Source organism: Oryzias latipes, chromosome 5, assembly GCF_053564925.1.
Source record: "Oryzias latipes strain Hd-rR chromosome 5, Olatipes_Hd-rR_3.1".
In the NCBI taxonomy this organism is placed as follows: Eukaryota; Metazoa; Chordata; class Actinopteri; order Beloniformes; family Adrianichthyidae; genus Oryzias; species Oryzias latipes.
In genome coordinates this window covers 24428562-24447878 of record NC_136241.1, presented here as the reverse complement: position 1 = coordinate 24447878, position 19317 = coordinate 24428562, and the positions used below count along the sequence as shown (strand labels likewise).

Sequence of the window (19317 nt, the reverse complement as noted above, 5' to 3'; positions counted from 1 at the left end):
TCCTCGCTGTCGGCTCTGTCACACCGGATGCCACTCAGCCGAGCCGAAGCCTCTCGACAGCCAAGAAAGAGAGACGAACGTGAGCAGAAGGACCTCCATCTGAAAGAATCGGCCTCTGAAGAGCGCCTGATTCATTTCTCCTGGAGGGCCATTAATCTTTTCAAGCAGCAGAATCACTCTGCCTCTCAGGAGCAGATTGAGTTTTCTATTACTACCAAGCAGAGGCGCGGGGGGGGGGGGGGGGGGGGGGGGGGGCGCTAGTGAACGTAGCGTCCTTGAAGCCGCCTTTGTCAGTTTAAACAAACAAAACAACAACAACAAAAAGTAGGGGAGGGAATGCATTATCGCAAGGTGACGTCTTCAGTCGTGCAGGTCGCGGGGGCTTTAGCCTGCAAAAAGTTCCAGAAATTCATTTTCTGCAGATCAGACGTTTCATCAACTGACCTTTATTTGAGGAAGGGCTTTGAATAATGAGATTTTCTTCATTACTTTCACACTTCATTGCCTTTTTTGTAAGGTTCATAGACTTCAGTGGAAAACATGTTGAGAACATTGACTGTATATGAGAACTGGACTGAGTGACCCCCCTCCCCCCTCACGTCCCAAACAGGAAGTAGCTTCTGACTCCTAGAAGTTTAAATCCCATTATCTTTAATGGAGAAATAAACAGCTATTACGCAGTCATTCTATTAGTGAGATTAGTCATTCTTGCTCTGATACGTTTTTTTTAAAACAAGTTCTTGCTAATCTGTTTTTTTTTTTCTTGATATTGTTTTATGTAGTGCAAGTCATTCGAGTTTTAAACTGACCAATCAGATGCTTCAATTAAAGTAGGCGTTCTCATGTCGATTCACCTGAGCCTCCTTTCAACAGGTTGGGGTGTGGACTTCCAACAAGCTCCCTCCTGATTGGCGAGAGTGGTTGCCATAGAAACGTTGACTCGGACCGACTCGGACCAATCCCTGCTAGCTAACAACTTCTGGTTTTAGCACGTTGCTGTCCCGATCTAAAAAAAATTGCCGACTGAATTGACTTCATTTGGTTGAAGTAAGCTGTTTTCTTTGAGTGACATCACACTTACTCGGTCCAGTTCCCATATACAGTCAATTAGGGCTGGGTATCTCCAATAATTTCCAGAATCGATCTCTTCTTTTCAATTATTGATCTATTAAGCTCGGATCCATTCAACCCGGCCCTACAGTCAATGGAGAACCGTCTGGAGGAGGAGCCTGTGTTGAGCCTTTTTGACAATCATACGTGTGTTGTTTTTTCTGGGTAGAGTAAATATAACGCAGATTTTTATAATAAGGAAGAAAAAGGCGGAGTAAACTGGAGCATCCTCAGCATCCTAATGCATATGCAGATTTGATGAAATTGGCTGAACGATCTTCAGAGTAAAACACCTCTCAGATACAAGACCCCCCACTGGACCCCCCAACAACTCTGGAACACCATGACTTTTTTTTGTTTTTTTAAAACACCCATATTTCCTAATGTGTTTAGATTATTGGAATGATCAATGTTTTCTGCAAGCAGAATCTTTGTCCTGTTTTTTCCCTACACTTTTTAAATATATGGTTGGTTCTTAAACCTTAGATTTCAGAGCCCTTCAGCGGTGTTTCCGTGTCCTGCTCCAAACACGCAGGACATTTGAAATGAGTCCAAAGGTTCACTTTACTGACTGGTTGAGGTTATTAGACCACACCTGATTGCACCGTGACAACAGTCAAACCTGCTTCACATATCTGACCATCTGCCCCTGTGTCTGTCTTTCGGGGTTACAAAAGGAAACTTGGACTTTTTTGTCTTTTGTTAAACACAAAGGACCATGTCAGAAACATTAGAACTGTAAGCAGCGTTATACGACTGCTGCCTCCACTGCTGTTTGTAGCTCTGCCCAAAAAGGCCAATGATTCTGCCCCCTAAGCACACTCCATGTGAGCTAAATTCATTGAGTGAGTAGAAAAGGGTTTACTTCCAGCTCCAACCAAATGAAGTCAATTCAGTCGCCATTTTTTCCCCGCGATACAGACATGATCATTTAGAGCCAAAGGAAAGCAGTGAGCTGTGATTGGTCCGAGTCAGTGTGTGTCTACATTTCTATGGAAACCACTCTTGCCAATCAGGAGTGAGCATGTTGAAAGGCCACACCCCTACCACTTTAAATCAGGCTCAGGAGGATCTGTCAATCAAACACTTTGAACATTCGATGCGAGACCACATACTTTTATTGAGGAATTGGTCAATTTTTGGACTACAGAAACGATTATGATTAGCGAGAACACATTAAATAAAAATAGTGGATCAATGATGGTCATTCTGATAAAAAGATGACTGAGTAATAGCTGTTCATTTCTCTATCAAACACTTGGAGTCCCTGGGGACTTCCTGTTTGGAACATGAGGGGGGTTGTGGTCACTCAGTCCGGCTCTCATAGACAGCCGGTGGCTGAATCGGAAACTTTGAAATCTGCTCTGTAGCTTCAGGAATGAAGCTGCTTTTCAAATGAGGGTTTAGTTTAGCTTCATCGAAGGAAAAACGTTTAGAATCTTCCGAGTCCCGTCCAGCACAGCTTCCACAGAGGAAGAGAAGAGGATGATCCGGGAGATGGTCGGTCCATTCCTGAGGATGTGAAAAGAGTGCTGACAACTGCGCCTCTGGAGGATGATGTTTGGTCAATTCTAATCCTAATATGAATTTAAGGAATCAGCTGATCTGAACCTTGTGTGGTTGCCACGGTAATGATTTCCTTAACTCTTTGGATGACAGATCTATCGTCCTCATGGCCACATGACCTCTTAGTGATCCCATCATCCTCCCGCCGCCACCACCACCACCACCCCTCCCCCGCCTCAGTGAAAGCTGATACCTGTGTGTCGTTGCTCCAATCTTGTCAGCACGTCACGGATCGGCAGCTTGACATGATTCCTTTGCGGTTCTTATGCATGTGGGGGGAGTAGATTACATCTGCGTGGCGCAGAGCCGAGCCTCCCAGTCGACACGCTGTGCCAGAGAAGAAAGCGTGGAGGAGAAAAAGAGAGGCGGAGGAGGAGGAGGACAGAAAATCCCCTTTGCCTACAACTCACTCCTTTGCCAGAGGTTTTCAGCAGCAGAACCGCGGTGAGTTTGAGTCTCTGGAGCTGAAAAGGTGGACAATAAATAAAAACTATGAGGAGAAACAGGTAAGCAATAGCTTGAGTGGAGTAATGTAGCCATTCCACACACTCACACAGAGACTAAAACTGTTGTTTCTTTTTAAAAAGATGGAGGACAAACCTTTTTTCACAATATAGTGGTGTCCACAGGCACAATGGTTCATGAGGCATTTTTTAATCGGATGCCAAGAAATACGATGAACTTTCATGTCACTGCCTCAAAGGAGATCTTTTTTTCTAAGCCACTGGTCTCCAACCCCTGGGCTGCAGACCGGGCAGTCGGTGGGACAGTTCGTACCGGGCTGCAGAAGGGAAAAAAACACGACCTACATTTTGTCTGTTTTGTCTAAAATCAAACTTTTAAGGAAGTGTAATTTTGCTAAACTACTGGATTCCTACCACCACGTCCGACTAATTATTGATACATGTCAAGTCACTCAGTCACACATTAAAAATATATCCGTGACTTTTTTTAAACCGCTGTGCCGACTGTCCAATTGAAACCCCCAAACCAAAATCCACATGAAAAACGTATGAAGTAAAAGAAACAAAAAACAGATAGAAACGTTGTCAAAAGACGACTTGCAAAGTTAACTAAAAACAAGCGTATTTTGCGTACTTTTGTGCCATTATTTCAAGTGCAATACTTACTGTTCTGAGTTTTTCACTTGCACGTGTGTGGAAAAAAAGTGCAAAAAATTCAAAATTACGGTGGCAGAGAACCGCCATTGCAGCAAAAAAAAAGTGAGTTTGTAAAATGTACACCACAAGTGGATTGGCTTTTGCCACAGATACCGCTGCGAAAAGAAGGAAGAAAACAGGAGTATGAATCGGAAACTGAACGAGAAAGTGAAGTAAGTGAAAATGTTGGTGTTAAATGTTACTATGGTAATTTGGATGTTTTTTGGTTTGGCGAGAGGCAGCCCTAGGTTTTATTCCGGTTATTGTTAGCTTTGGCTAACAGGCAGACACACCCAGTGTGTACAGAACGACCACTAATCAAACTGCGTTCACGCCAAACGTGAATGATTGACGGGCAAATTTGCGTTTTCCACCTCTCCTTTGCCACACGGCCAAGTCTCTGCTGGCCGTCAGTCTAAGAAAAATGTGTTTCAGAGCTTGTACCTACTAGCTGCACACACATGTGGGAGAAGCTTTAAGCTAATGTTTTTAGCCTGATGGCTACATGGTGGAACGAAGCTGAAGTTGGCTTCTTCCAAGCAGTTTGTAGGCTGGATCAGGTTTGTTTGCAGTTTGTGGTTTGCTTTGACTGAGAAAAAAACATTCAGATGGCTTGAGTTAATTAAAAAAAAGAAGAGAAAATGTTGAAACATTTACAGGCGGTAAAGTAAAAAAATATAAAAAATGTCATGAAAGAAAAGGTTGCTTTTATTTTGAAAGCCTAATTTAAGAGTAATGCTTCGGTTTTTCACAGGAAAAGAGGCACACTTCTTATTTTGATTCTGACCCTCCTCTTATCTGGTGTGATGAAAAGCTCAGCAGGTTGAAGTGTTATCCTCTCTAATATACAGCAGCCGGCGCTGCGTAGCGCTAATGTGCACTAATCCTCCCAACACAAAAATCAATGAAGCGCTCGCCCACACACAGTCAGCTCCGTCTCTGCGGTCGACTCAGGAGAATCCAGCTTTCACACATCCGTGGCACCTTGGACTCACTTGTGGTTTCTCCGGTCTGTCAATGGACCGTGAACACACAAACACACCCCCCAGCCAGGGAGTACAACGTTCTGTTACAAATCTTATCAAGAGAGGACATGACCTTCATCAAGAGCTCGCAAATGTGAGATAAAACCTCAGTCTTTACCCAGAAACAGGTTTTGTTCTGGAGAAAAATGAAGATCCTCAGACTGAAGAATGATGGGAAAAAAACAAAACACTGGGCTTGAGCCAAACCAAAAACATGAGTGTGTGAAGACAAAGAAACACACGTGCAGGTCTTCAATTCACCTAAATCATTATCATTTATTTAAATACAATTATCAAGGTAGAAAAATGTCTATTTTGAGATCTCCTTGAGGAATCTTTTTTAAACCTTTTTTAAGCACTTTTTCCCTGTCCCTCATTGGCTGATCAGCTGCTTTAGACCCTTCTATCTGCCCCCTCCCCAACTACCAGCCTGGTCAGAGCTGCACAAATCAAATTCATGAAAAAAACAAAACACTTTGTTCCAAAACTGCAGCTTTTCTGTTGGTTTTATCACCATAGCAACCATTTTGTGTTTTGGTTGCCAAGGGGTGGCGAACAAGTCTGTGTCATTTTCAGAGGAATCGTCAAAAGAAAAATTTGGGATATCCTTGGCAACTGCGGTTTTTAGTTAAAAACACCCACATTCCAAATATGTTCATATCGTATGTTTTATTGTTTGATTCAGCTTGAAGTGGAGATTCATCTATAGAACTTTCACAATATTCTGATAAAAATAAATATCTTTTCCCCAAGTAGCTTCCCAATGATGCTTGAAGAGCTACGAGGCGATGGTTGAAATCCCTAAGAGGGACTTAAATCTGTAGCTGGGCCAAAAGATAATTTGTTTTGAAAATTCAAGGTAGCAGCCCCTTCCCCCAATGTAACGTCAAGGGCTTTCTGACCCTTCAGTTTTCCTGCTCCGTCCGCAGTCGGATTACAGGTATTTTAGGCTGATTTTATTTTACATTTGTTTTTTGGGAAGGAAAAAGAAAATATCCCGAGGTGTAATTTGGGGGGGAGACAATGATCTTCATCCAAGTCTTCTGTCTGTCTGTCTGACAGTCTAAAATTCAAAGATATGAAACAACATTAACAGAACACTGGAGCTTCAGAAATATCTGTATCATTTGAGATTTCGAGTGGGTTCATGTTGCACACTGAACGCTAGGATAAATAACACGAGCAGAAATGGTTTGAATCAAGAAATAAACCTCTTGTATGTCTGCTCTGGACCAGATGATGATCTCCAACTGAGCTGCCGTCCTACTTGATTTGCAGATGTCTGTGTCCTTTTATTGCTGTGTTTTGTTCTGTCCAATAGCTGAGCAGACAGAAAAGAACTGAAGGCCTCTTGTTTTAGACAAATTTTACTGTTACAAAAGGGGTTTATGAATCTTCTGACACCCGAGGCGTATATTTATATAAACCCCTTTTGTATTTGACGCTAAACTTTACATGTATTATTTATATTAATTACGTTTCTACCTACAGATAATTACCAAGATAAGTTGGGTTCTGAAATGTGTTGACAAATGTGTTCACAGGTTCCACCCAACCAAACGTTTTGATAGAGTGCCGTGTTGCTCTCAAAATCACTTCAACAACCAGAATGAATCCATATTTGGGGCGCTCCGGATTACAAGGAGCACTGTCATGTTTTGATATAGATCAAGACTTTTAAGTGTGCCATCTTGTGTGGAAAACACAACAACAAAACTGTAAGATGATCTTGCATGCCACAAAATGCATCGATTAAATATTGTGTTCTTACTGTAGATTGTGGTTTTGTTTTATAAGACATGTTAATTGTTTTTATTAAGTCTTTTTCCATGTCTTCTCCATTAGGGTCCCGCACAACCACCAGTCATGACAGCTTTAAGAGAAAAAGAGCTGGAAAACAAGGTGGTAAGTTAACCCTGTTCCAAATACAACACTCAGTTTGAAAAAAGATTGAGGATTGGTCATCAGCAAGTGACCTCTGTCAAAATATGGGTCATAACAAAAAGTTAGTCTGTATATTTGAATCAGTTTTGTTCCATCTAACCTTCACGAACTACTGCAGAACGTTATCTCCCTCATCAGAGGAAACAGAACGTCCATTCACATAAGTTAAGATCTTTCAAAGATCTTTAGTTTTTACACGAAGGTTCACTGAGAAAACAGTGGATATAAACACTGGATTAGTCTGGGCTCCATCCTACAATGGAAATGAAACTCATTCAGGTTGAGAGATGAGGAGAACATCCACAGGAGATTCTGGTGCCAAAATGGCTTATTCTTGGAAATGTACAGCTGGGCAAGCCTTGGCAAGGACTCAGGGTTGTGACAGAAGGCTTCACAACTGCCTCTAATTGACAACAGATTTGATTCTGGAAACCAGTTTGATTTAATAAAACATTTTATTCTAGTTGAAACTATAATGTCTCGTTGTTGTTTTTTTCTAGTTAGGAAAGCAGTATTACAGCCTGTCTTCTTCTTTCGCCTGTTTCCTCCAGTTGGGACATACAAGAGCTGTCCAGGCAGACCGGTCTAGGGCGAGTTCTTCCAGCTGTCCCCATGTTTTCCTCATGCTCTTGACCCCTGCTTCCAGCTCTCTGCGCCACGTGTTCCTAGGTGTCCCCCTTTTTCTTTTTCCGTGGGTATTCCATGTCAGCGCCTGCCTTGTAGAGCTGGATGCAGGTTTTCTTGGGGTGTCGCCATCGTCTTTTGGAGACGTCTTCTTCCACTGGTTGCTGCTCCGTCCTCTCCCATAACTCTTGGTTGCTGATGATGTTGGGCCCAGCGAAACAGATATAAACAAATGTAAAATTCTACGTAGGTCCGTTTATACTGACATGTAGTTAAATACCTCTGATTGGTGCACGCATTCCAAAAATACAAAATCCTTTGTTTAAATATCTTATTACACTTGATAAAAAATCAAACTTACTAGTAAAGCCTTTGTCACATACTTGTACAAGGGATTGGCCCATAAGGGTGCTGTGGGTTTTTGGATCTTGCAGGATTGTTAAGGATGGTACAGATGAGTTGCTGCATCTTAAGGGGAGTTCTCTTGTGGCTCTTACGTCCACCCGAAGGGACATCACGAAAAGGGAATGTACGATTGTCATAACTGCAAAGTCTTTGTAAGGCTAACGGACATTGCTTGCACTTGTGATATATGGGTGGTGATGGCGCATGGTGTCCTTACGCCATTAGTAATTAGTGAAGCCCATCGAGATGACTGTTGTTGTGAATTTGGGCTATACAAATAAAATTGAATTGAATTGAATAGTAATGCAATAATCACAACTGCCCCTACAGTTTGATATGGGATGTCTGCGGACAAAAATGGACCAACTTGTTTGGGACAACCAAGAAGCCCGTACTTATCACGTCAACAGAACTTCTGGGCCCCCTTAAACAATCCACAGGATTTGGAGGGGGGTTTAAAAAAATGAAAGATCTGTACCATGTGCCTGCGTCTTACCTACTTTACCTTCACTTACACTCAGGTGTTGTTTTAGTGTTAACTACAACCTGTTGCCCAAAGCACACCCGTAGGGTAAAATGTGAATGAACAATTTTGCTCTATGGGCTCCTTGACATTTTGTGCAGACTACCTGCGTGTCCTGTAGAGGTTTGCCCATTTTTTTGCCCACAGACAGCTCATTTCCACACATAAGGGCAGTTGTGACCAAAACTTTTCAGCAAAATGCAATTACTAGTTTTAACCCTTTTGCTATCCTAGGCACTTTAACATTGGGAGTTGGGTCATCTAGACCCACAAGACATTGCGCTGAACCTTATTTGTGATCTTCACTGGTGTCCATGGAAATCCTCTTTACCTTTATCCACCTTTTTCATGGTAGGGATAACACGTCAATGTAAGGGTGGAGTCATAGGATAGCACAAGGGTTAAGACAATGACTTTTGAGTGTCTTAGTGAGTTATTTGATCTAGAAAACATCTTATTCCAAGCAATACTGTATTTCTATTGAAACAACCATTTTTAACTTTACAAAATATTTTATAGCAGAAGTCTTAATTTGAAATGGTTTCAAGAAACCGATTGGCTTGATTTGGGGAAACAGGAACGTTTGATTTGCCTCATAACACAATACAAATACAGTTAACAACAGTACAACAGGAGTTTAACGGTGAACATATAATTTTAAGACAAATGTATCATAAAATATGTAATTGTAGTCTTACTTTATGATGATTGGGGTCTAGAAACAATTATCGTGGGACTGTTGCAGTGCTTGAAATAGGATATGTTTGGGGGAAAATGTACCTACTTTAAAGTTCTAAAACTCTTCTTTTGAGTCATGGTTATTTTAAGACAATATATGTAATAACAGAAAAAAATATCCATATATCAGTTTTTATAGCTAATCTATAGATTTTATTTTTTCCTAAGTGGGCAGGACATTAGGATTTATTTTTAAAAATAATGCCAAGACAACTTCTAGCTCTAATGTTTTTTTCCCACTTATAACAAAGGAAAAACTCCTTGTATTTTCCATTTTTACACTTGTTCTTATGACATCTTTCCATTGCATTGTATTTACAGATTTGTATTTGTGGCCATCCCTTTGTCTTCTTGTGTCTTAATAGAAATGACAAAACTTTGCTTCTTTTTTATGTCAAGATACCGACATCCAATCTTGTATCACAAAACTGCTTTCACACAATTTCATTATTTTTCTGTTGTTTTTTTTTTTTTTTGAGGGCTTGTTAAAATGTTTCTACCCTGTGATAATTTTCTATTATCTTCAGATCAATCCCATGCTCCAGACGGGCTTTGCGGTGATAACAGACACGGGTTCCCCTTTGTGATTACATCTCAGCAACATAAGCCAGCCTATGTTAGCACTGCAATCCTCCAAGGGCCGCTTCATGTGCTACATTGCAGTGGATGGCGCGGCACACGGAGCCCGCCTCAGGCCTGTTTAATCTGTGCAAACACTCGCTTCACTAGACAAGGACAAACTGCAACCTCCGCGTACATGACGAAGCAGCAGGCTGTGAAAAGTCAGATCTTACACAGCTGCTTGACTCCTAACAGTGCATTTCTCCTCATGACAGGCCTCTCACAATGTTATGACTGCAAATACTTCATACAGTATGAGGGGCCATTAGGAAGATAAAATTATCTGGAAGTGCCCTCGTTACCTCCAGGTGATAAGACACTTACTGTGTGTTGTGTAAAGAAATGTGTGGAAAGTAGGTTCGTTTGTATTGCACAACTTGTACACACAATTCAAACACTGCACAAAACAACAACGGAAAAACAAATTACAATTTAAACTAAAATTACAGTTAAATCATCTTAACCTTTCTGTTTTGTGAGGGTCAGCACAGACCCATTTTTAGTTTGAAAAGCATAAAAGTATCAAAAAGAATTTGTTCGTCAATAACATTTATGTCAACAAAATGGGTTGGTTGTTGTTTGTTTATCCTTTCAAATCTATATATTTTTTCTGATTTATTTAGCCTTTTATTTATGTTCATATTCAAGTTTTGTAACCAAGAGAAATTTTTTTTCCATATCTGGAAACTATTATATACGGGGGGGAAAAATTTACCCCAACACAATTGATGTTAATGTAGTTAAAGACCAACCAACCGCAAAAAAATATATAATTAAAATACAACTGGGAATGCTTTAAAATAGATTAAAAAAACGATCGGAGTGGGTCTTTAACAGAGACCCCAGATGTGAGCCCTGGGGTATACCGTTGACAATTGGATGAAATAAAAAAATATATAAATAAATAAAAAAGCTCTTATGCCAATTATACCACAAAATCTTGAAATATGATTTCAATGGTTGACCAAATCTCCAAGAATTGACTGGTGCTGTGGGCGGCAGATTAGCTCAGGAGGTAGAGCAGGTCGTCCAACAACCGAAGGATTGGCGGATCGATCCCCGCTCTCCCTAGCCAGCTGTCGCCCCCAAGCGCCCCGAGCTAGTCTGCAGCTCACTGCTCCCCCCAGGGGATGGGTCAAAGTGCGGAGAAGAATTTCCCCATTGTGGGATAAATACAGTATCAATCAATCAATCAATCAATCATTTAATTTCAAAGGTCCTGCAGATTATCTACCTTGGAGCAAGACTGCAAGGTATCAAGGAGAAACAGCAGAGGAATATTCGCACACATTGCACACTAATTTGTCTTACTTCATGGCTCATTAATGGCGGTTGTGTTTACATGCCGTCTTAACTCATGTGTAAGGTGTTATCAGCAGCCTCTTAATTAAATCAAACATGGAGCAGTCCTGTCTAAATCTCTCCCAGCAGACAGCAAAGGGCAAGGAAATCAGGTGTATTAACAAGTCAATGAGAAATTCATGTGTGTATAATTGCGCAGCGAGCACATCCGACCTTTGTTAATGATGCCACTCAAAGCTGCAGGTGGTGCTTCTCAAATGAACTCCCGGGGGAGCCAAGGCGGGCGGGCAGGCGGCTCAGGTCCTCCTGACTGGCGGAAAACCGCTGAAGAACACTTTCCCCTTCACGAGAAGAACCAAAGAGGGAAAGGGATTGTACAAATGACGGCTCATCAAAACCCAGCAGGTGTTTGCTTTGCTCTTTGTTGTTTTTGTTTGTGCTGTCAAAAGGATACAAGTGCAGCTCCAGATTCCCGTGTGGTGTGAAAGCATGTTTACATTTGGAAGCACTCATCTGCGTTCCCTGCACCGCCGCCGCCACCACCGCCACCACCGCCTCCTCCTCAGCCGGGGGGAAGGGTGGGAGCCGACTCAGAGCGGCGGCTCTTTCGCTGGATGGATCAATGTTGAGATCTTTTTCCTGTCTTTCTTTGAAAATTACCCTCATATTGTGTCTGCTCTCCCTGAATTACTGTTGGGTTTTTCAGGGCGAGCTCCTCTTCCTGGGGGAGACGGAGGGGGCACAAAGTCCTTGAAAAGCAATCTATCCTCTTCCCTTTTTCACAAGCATCTCCTTCTACCATCTCCCGGAGTCCAGTTACTCCATCATCATTTTGAGCCGCTTTCATCACCTGCTGATTCACCCTCAGCCCCCCACACCCCCCAAACACCCCCACCCCAGGCAGCGTTTATCGTGCTTTGTGAGAATCAAATGCGAAGGCCAACCATGTTCTTGCTGCTTAAATCTCCCCATAATTGAGCCCAAGGGTGTCTGAAATTGAGTGTGAAGACTGCATCAAGGTCACTTCCTCCACCCTACAGGACGGTGATGGATGTCTTGTCTCATTGTTTGATTTGGCTGCAGCATTTGGGAGGCATATCCCGTTGCACTTCTGCTGCAAGCTTCTGCTCCGGCGGCCAAAGTCATTGCTAACAGGAACGGGAAAACTCAAGCGGAGGGAGGCGGAGGGAAGGGACGGCGATATCGTTTGAAATCGCTGGGGCACTCTACGCTCAGATGTGTGGGTAAACATTTCAGGGGACCAAAATAAAACATATTGATTGCAGGATGGATGGCTCCCCATCTGTCAATAAGCTAATCTGCCAAATTGACTGCGCCTCTTAGCGCATTGTGTGGCCCCCGAACAGCTGGATTTAGTCACAGAAGAACATAAACAGCAGCCAGTCTGCTGAAAACTTCAAGAGGTGGGGATTTACAATTCTCAGATTGTACGTCTGTGCACACACTGGAATCACCACATGTTTAATAAAGTTTGATGTAGAAAAAAGGCTGGACTGTGAAAGCAACACCGACATAAAAAGAGCAGGCCAGCGATAAAAAACAAAACAATACTAAACTAAACAAGCTAAAACAGCGAGAGCTGACTCTGCATGGCATCATGTTCAACACCATAGCACTTCTTAGCATAAAATCTGTGACTTTCTGATCGACCTTTTCACACCAAAGATGTTCCCAACGACACCTAAAAACACACTTGCTCTTTGAAGTACCGTAACTCTTCAACCGGACGTGGAGTTTGGCTTTACGACTGTAACCCTTGTGCTAATCCTAAAACCCCACCCTTACAATGATGTGTTATCCCTACCATGACAAAGGTGGATAAAGGTGGAAAGATTTCATGTAATCCATGGACACCAGTGAAGATCACAAATCATTGAGGAAAAAAGGTTCAGCGCACTGTCTAGTGGGTCTAGATGACCCAACTCCCAATGTTAAAGTGCCAAGGATAGCACAAGGGTTAAACAAACGCTTTTCTCCACAGCAGAACTGGCCAATTTATGTTGATTGCATGAACACTACTCTACTGGAAAGTGTTGCATATCAGCCTAAGGCTGCTTTTCTCCAATTCAAAATTTCCTAAAATCATGTAAATTGCATAAAGAGTTGAAGAGCTATGCTAGTCAAAGGAATGCCAACATTGGAGCTAAGCTCTGCTGTGAAAGTGTACAAACCTTTTCTAATTTTTCTTATCAGTCTTTGCTTTACATAACATGTCATTTTGCTAAAGAAACTAAGTGTATTCAGTCTGCTGGTCTGGACAGAGACCACTTAATTTGGTCCAGATCAAGTCCAGAACCTTGCGCCTGGTCTGTATTCAGAATGCCATCTACATATCTGATTTGTATCAAAGCTGGCTTAACCCTTTCATTCATTTATTTTCCACCTTTTGTCTCATTTTGGGGTCACAGGGCTGCTTGAGCCTATTCTGGCAACTCGTGCGCGAAGGCAAGAATGTCTTGGACATGTCGCCAGTGTGTTGCAGGGACACATGGCTTTATCCTATTGGTCAAGGTTATAGGGGTATTTGAACCTCTAATGGTGTTCAAAATTGTTTTTTTTAAGGAGGAGCGGTAACGACTTAGGCACTGGGGCGCGGAGAAGAAACACGTTTCTTTGCGTGGGTGTGCACTGAAGCACATATGTTAACATTTAAATGTACGTATTGAGTTTTTGTTTTTGCATTACCTTTAAAAATTATTAAACCGATGTCACATATTTTCTGAGCGCCTGTAGCTACGCGCCAACGTAGATGACTGGCGACTCAAGGTAGTAACGTCTGAATTTGGAGATATTATTTTTTCCACATCTTTCGGGATAGGGAGAAGCTGAAGGGGTAGGGAAGCAATTTGGATTTGGCTACTCTAGTGGTAGAGCTAAAATCAGTCGAGAAAAGCTTATATGGCCAATATCATGCCAAATCTGTTTTTGGAGCTTTTAAGTTTATAATAATGCTCATTCATCACAATAAAAACAACTCCAAAGCAGTATTTTGATCTGTTCACGCATTTCTGAGTATTCCTTTGAAAACCTGCACTCTGATCACCAGCCCCTTCCAATCCGCAAAAACGACCGGGTCCTCACATTGTGATGTCACAAAGGGAAGAACAGCCCCTTCCAGGTAGAGTCTGCACTGCCAACACACACACACACACTTTCTCCACGAAGCCAGCAGTGATCTGCATTTTCTTTTCCACATCCATACATGAAAAAGTTTGGATGTTTGTTTTTTGTTGGGTGAAAATGCAGACACGCTGCCGAGGCCGGCTCTAGGTTGATGTCATAAAATAGGCTGGAAAATAAGCTGTGAAAACAACTAATATTTAAATGAAAAAAAATCATTCTTTAGTGTGCCAGAGGTAATGTATTATCATATCTATGGACATAGTTTACTCTGAAAGGCTTAAGGAAAGCATGATATAGGCCCTATAAAGCTAAATGCACATCACGATTCCTCACTTCAGAGTTAAAACGATAAAGTCTGTCAAACAAATCTGCAGTCGTGCTCCATTTTCTTCTTGCTACCAATAAACTAGCTTGGCTGCACTCCCTTCAGTAAGATCCTTGATACTAAACAACCTGAAAGAAACTGATTTAAATGTTGTTGTTTTTATGGCACAGATAATTACACCTTTATTATCTTCCCTCAATCTACAATGCGTGGACCATTAATGAAACATAAAGAAATATAAACCAACGAATTAGCTGTGAAACACTGCAGTGTGCTGTTATAGGTTCAGGGGTTTAGGGTCCACATGGGAAATTAACAAGCTGCTCATAAATTAATTGAAATTATTTAAACAAGCAGCTGCAGTAGGAACATGGACTGGTTTATTGGGCGTATTATTTCTAATTGAGCCACTTTGCATAATTGTTATGCTTTTAAAGTTTGTCTCACTGTTGTGGGTTGTCTTGCGATGCAAGTTTCTAATGCGAAATGATGTTGGAGATGTCAGATTTTCAATCAACAGGCATATAATGTGGCGTGACCGTCCCGCTCTTTTTTTTGCAGCTTGGTGTGCGGCGGCTAACAAAGTTCCATATCGGGCCGTGCCTGCGCCGCTGCACATTCTCAGCTTGTGGGTCTTTTGTTCCTCTGTTCTTTGTGGAGGCTCCGCTGGTTTCGTCGAGGCTCTCCGCTGCTGCCTTTTTCTTTTTTTCTTTCTTTCCACACTCACCAGCTTGTAAAGAAAGGCCGATGCTCTGCCAGCAATTTGTGGGATAATCTACCTTCCTGAAGGGTTCGCTAAAGCCCCCACCCCGCCCTGCCTCCCACCATTTTTGCTTTTGCTTCTTGTCCTCCCCCCTTCTTATCAGCCCCAGTGTAAGGAGCATGTGGTTTCCTGCCAACTTCTGGGAGCCGTGAGCTGCCTCTCCAAACAGGAACACGCATGAAAACATTCCACAGCTGAAGGAAACGCTGTCCTCAAATGTCCTCCACCCCCTGGTTTCTTAATTCGTCGTCAACCCATCTTCGCAAGAGCTTGACCGCCAGAGTGGAAGGCTGAGGGGCACGGGGTGTGTGCTTCACACACCGAAACCTATGATTAGCTTATTCCGCATCATTAAACAGCCAGTGCTCTACCATTAGAGTGTCTAAATCTAAATGAAATATCTCTCTTCAGCTGCACTCCATCAGTTTTTTCAAGAGGTCTTCTGCTCCTCTGTATCGGTAATCCCTAAAAGCGTTTACTGAAAATCAAGTACTGCAGCGAGGAGGACCGAGAAGGCTGTTTGAGGCCTGCTAGCGGAGTAAATTTGTTTAGAATTGCATGGCTGCTCTCTGGAACCTGATATCAGGTGTGGATAAAAGCTAAAAAAGCTTGAAAAACTGAAGTTACATAGTCTTCACCGTTTCTGCTTTCTGCAGTTGCCCAAGTCGGTGCCCCGTCACATCTGCCGGCCAGTATCCAAGATGTCAGAACTACAGGACCAGTAACTCAATTTAGTAATATGCTGTAAAAAAAAAGTACCCTATTTTCCACATGATGAGGCGCACTTAAAAGCCTCTATTTTTTCAAAAAATGACAGCTTGCGCCTTGTGGTCTGAAGCGCCTTATATATGGATTAATTGTAGTTGTGCTAACTGATGTCAAAGCGACTTCATACATGGTCAAATGTTTGGAAAGGTGTTATTGTGAGTACGATAACACAGCTCACATGCAGCAGTGTCGGACTGTGTTTTTTATTCGGGTTACAGACAAGCTTGGGACATTAGGTAGTAACACTAACATGTGTTTCAGTGGCATGACTCTATTTTTCTAATGTTTACAATGTTGGGAGTTACAGGTATTAGCTATTAGCTGTCGGACTGTGCTTTGTTTTGTGTTTTTTTACTAACAAAGTTAGAAGGTAGCATAGTCATAGTAAAGTTTGTTTTAGTGGTATCTGTCTGGTTTTACGTGTTGCAAACACGGTTGGAAGTTACAGATATTATAAATATGTTAACACGACTGACATGTAATGTATTGGACCATGTTGTTGTAGAAAATGTATGTTTTAATATCTTATTCTTCATTATGTTATAGCTTTATCTTTAGTGTGAAGTGAACTCATTTTGAACTCATCAGGACTTATTTTCCAGTGACCTTCACTTGTGCTTTGTAGTTGCAGCAGCAACTAGGACTTCTTTGTGCAAAATCTAGGAGTTTCCAGAGACGTGATAAATATGTCAGGGACTACATTTCTACTATCTGGGTTGAACACCTTATCCTTGGGAAAGTGTTCAGGTTCGTGTTCTCATGTGGAGGATGAAGCTGACCTCTGATCTCGTGCCGGCGATGGAGTATTCGTTTGGCTGGTATGATTTACTTTGGACCAGAGGAGGACTCCTTTTGATCATGGATTGTGTGCGCCGGTGAATGGCCCCTACCCCTGGAAAGGCGGAGCGGATCTGGACTTTGCAACCTTCAGCTATTGGCCAGAGGAAGCAAGCGGGCTATCAGCTGACGAATCAGAGGGACCAGGGGCGGAGGACCAGCGACCATGATCTTTCCGGAAGGCGGAGATTCAAACACATCTTAAAAAGACTGGTTTTAAAGTTTTCCATTGTTCTTAGGAAAATCTACGAGTAATTCGCATGTAACTTGTGCGTCAGTAGATCTTTACTTGAGAATCCAGATATATCTGCATTAATGTTTTAATCTGTGCTTTAGAACTATTGTCAGGGAAATAAACTCCGTGTATTTTTAAACCGGTTGAATCCTTGTTTGTTTTACCACTCTCGACTATCGAACACGCATGGATGGAAAGAACCCAAAAACGGACGATTCTCTTTCCTTCAATTTGGTGACCTCGAGACGTGAAGTCGGGGGTGAATAGGAAACGCGGACCAGACCGGTTGGACCACATCATAGTGGCTTATTACGAGATTTCTGAGACTTTCGACGGAAAGTCTGGGGATGCTTCCTGCCATGCGGTCGACTTCTTCAGAGGCCTCATTCATAATCATGGTGAGCAGAGCCTTTTGTAAAGTCTGCGTATTGATGATCTCAAATTAAAGGAGAAGTCGATTGTATGGGTGGCACAGTGTACCCTATACGAACGAACGGGCGAGCGCACCCCAGTAAATAAGTGTTGGGTTCACCCTCCCTAGAACAGCGAATTGAACGGTGGCAAAATATACACTTTGGACAGCAGTAAATTTTGAAAAATTGGACATTTATAAATTATGCAGGTTTTTCGTCTGTTCGGCCTGTAAACATTGAACGTTGGCAAATTGGGAGCTTGTGATATTTGGAAAGCAGCAAATTGACTAGGTTTGTGTCTGTTCAACCTGTTAAGAAATCCCTTACGAAAAACAGAGTTATTATAGGAACTAATTTTGCGCGTCTAGGATTTTCGGAAACACCAAGGAGGCTTCGGCCTCTACAAATTATTTTTTTATACGCGGAGAGAAACCAAAGAAGGATTCAAAATAAACATGAGCGCTGAATTTGACAGAAGATGAGGAAAATTGTGCATTTTGTCAGGACAAAAACGACAACATGACTTGACGACTGACTGATGACAATACAGACGTGATCGCTGATGAACGGACTGAATGTATGAGATTTTGGAGACGTGACTGCTTATGAATGAAATGTATGCATGAGATTTTGGAAAGTATGGGATGAAAAACTGTTTGAAAGTAGCGAATTTTGGCTTTATTTTCCATGTTTCTGTGTGAAATGTTTTCTCTATGGACGTGGCCATCTTGTTTCGAATTAGCCAATAACGGGACGTTTTAGTTTCTTTCGAATGCGTCGACAGCTCTGATTGGCTTTGTTTGTACCATGTGGTCGGCGTGACGGCGTCCATGGAGACCGAAATGTTCAACCTGCGCTAAACTTTCATGGAACAAAGCTTAAAAGTTTGCGATCTAATTTGTGGTAAAATAACGACTGATACCGTAATTATTGAGAGTGGTCATGACCTCGGTTGTAAGACGTCGATAAAAACAAATTTCAGTGGTCTTAGTTCGACGAAAAAGATTTTTAAGTAGAAAGGCGCCTATGAGCAGCGCTTCCGATGGAAGTTTCAGCCACAACAGCAGCTTGACTGCAGCTGCAGCCTGCAGCAACAGTCTCTGTTCTGCCTCTGTTCGAACGTAGCCTAACTTTCTCTGGAATTTGCCTAAAGTTGGGCAAATCTTTCTAAAACACAGTAAGGTAATATCGATCCAATATATTTTGTGTAAAATGATTTTGCAATTATTTCGGTTTTCTTATTTTGAATAAATGTCTCTACTTTATTTTGTAATTCCTAATTACCATGATTTAGTTAAGTTTTGCTAAAAAGTAATGTTATTGACACTAATTGTAAGTATTTGTTGGTTTAGATCCGGACTCCCTTTAAAAGAATGTTTGCAATGTTTAATTTATTTTATATGTTTATATGTTTTGATATTTCTCAGATTACTTAGTGTTGGTGTTAAAGGATTTATTGGTGTTTAAAGATGAAAGTTGAAGCAGATCCCATGTTTTGATGTAATTATAGTTTGAAGACAGTGTAAGTGGATGTTGTACAGAATGGGGAAAGGACAAAGCAGTGAATTAAAGTAGAAATGAACGGCATAGGAAGTGATAGAGGGTCTGTGGACACAGAAAGGTATGGTAAGGAAAGGTGCTGGTTCTAGTAGAACAGAAGAAGGGAAAACATGAATGTTAATGCTAGTGATAAATGATTCATTTCAGTGAAATGGTTTATTTTGTTTATCTGTAAGGTGCCTAATTTGTTGTGTTATGTCTTTTGGTGTGGTTTTGAGAAAACGGTTAAAAGTTATTGTCTGCGTATTGATTGT

General features: G+C 41.8%; 1 long non-coding RNA gene across 2 annotated transcripts; it reads left to right on the top strand.

Annotated features, from left to right (window-relative positions):
- The first annotated feature begins 2981 nt into the window (after nucleotides 1-2981).
- LOC110015146 (uncharacterized) lies at nucleotides 2982-9432 on the top strand. Of its 2 annotated transcripts, none has more exons than XR_002873262.2 (4): nucleotides 2982-3120; nucleotides 6406-6579; nucleotides 6707-6766; nucleotides 7357-9432. It is a non-coding gene; the product is annotated as an uncharacterized LOC110015146 (long non-coding RNA). The 2 variants fall into 2 exon arrangements; XR_013656066.1 differs by having other exon boundaries at nucleotides 3081-3182.
- Nucleotides 9433-19317: the final 9885 nt, after the last annotated feature.